This window comes from Microtus ochrogaster, linkage group LG4 (genome assembly GCF_000317375.1).
Source record: "Microtus ochrogaster isolate Prairie Vole_2 linkage group LG4, MicOch1.0, whole genome shotgun sequence".
Classification (NCBI taxonomy): Eukaryota; Metazoa; Chordata; class Mammalia; order Rodentia; family Cricetidae; genus Microtus; species Microtus ochrogaster.
Genome location: NC_022030.1, coordinates 21,977,062 through 21,977,935, shown reverse-complemented (window position 1 = coordinate 21,977,935; position 874 = coordinate 21,977,062). Strand labels below are relative to the sequence as shown.

At 45.5% G+C, this 874-nt stretch overlaps 2 protein-coding genes across 2 annotated transcripts in view; one reads left to right on the top strand and one right to left on the bottom strand.

Moving 5' to 3' along the window:
* Positions 1-874, top strand: part of LOC113457658 (zinc finger protein 420-like) — a 1,205,902-nt gene that overhangs the window by 443,200 nt on the left and 761,828 nt on the right. The window lies entirely within an intron of this gene.
* Positions 1-874, bottom strand: part of Upk1a (uroplakin 1A) — an 11,451-nt gene that overhangs the window by 3,443 nt on the left and 7,134 nt on the right. The gene's annotated exons all lie outside the window — the stretch shown is intronic.

Genomic DNA, 874 nt, shown 5'->3' with positions numbered 1-874 from the left:
AAAAAATTTAAATCTGCCGGGTGGTAGTGGTGCATGCCTTTAATCTCAGCGTTTGGGAGGCAGAGGCAGGCAGATCTCAATGAGTTTGAGGCCAACCTGCTGTACAAAGCAAGTTCCAGGACAGCTAGGACTGTTACAGAGAGAAACCCTGTCTTGAAAAACAAACAAAGAAAATAAAAAAAACAACCAAAAAATTTAAATAAAATTTTACAAAAGGCAGATTTATGATTTTTTTTCCAGCCCACTGAGTGGTTTGTTGCTGTTCTGGGGACAGGGTCTCATGATGTACCCTAGTCTTAAACTGGTGGCAGCTCTCCTCAGCCACCCAAGTGCTAGAATTCTAAGGCTTCACCACAATGCCCATCTCAAATGGGTATTTAATCAGAAGCCCTTGGATGGACACCCTTCAACACGGTGTAGTTTCTGGGCTCCTGCATGACTTGGGCTGGGCTGGGATTCAGCAACTTCTTCCTCCTCCACCTTCTTCTTCTGCAATATTATGTTGGATGCAATTAAGAGTTCAGCTTCTGAGCTAGACACGGCTGTGTTGTATCTCAGATCTGGAGTCTCAGAACAGGAAGGTGGAAGCAGAAGCGTCTGGATTCCAAAGTCATCCTTGGGTGTACAAAGAGTTCAACACCAGACTGGACTTCAGCAAACCCTTGGCTGTTGTTGTTGTTGTTGTTTGGTTTTTTGAGGCAGGGTTTCCCTGTGTAGCCCTGGTTGTGCTGGAGCCCAGGCTAGCCCAGGCTAGCCTTGAACTCACAAGATCTACCCACTGAGATTAAGGCATGAGCTACCTGTTCACTCAGCATAGTGGAACAGGGCTGTAGTCCTAGCTAATCAGGAGATTAAGACAGAATCACAAATTCAA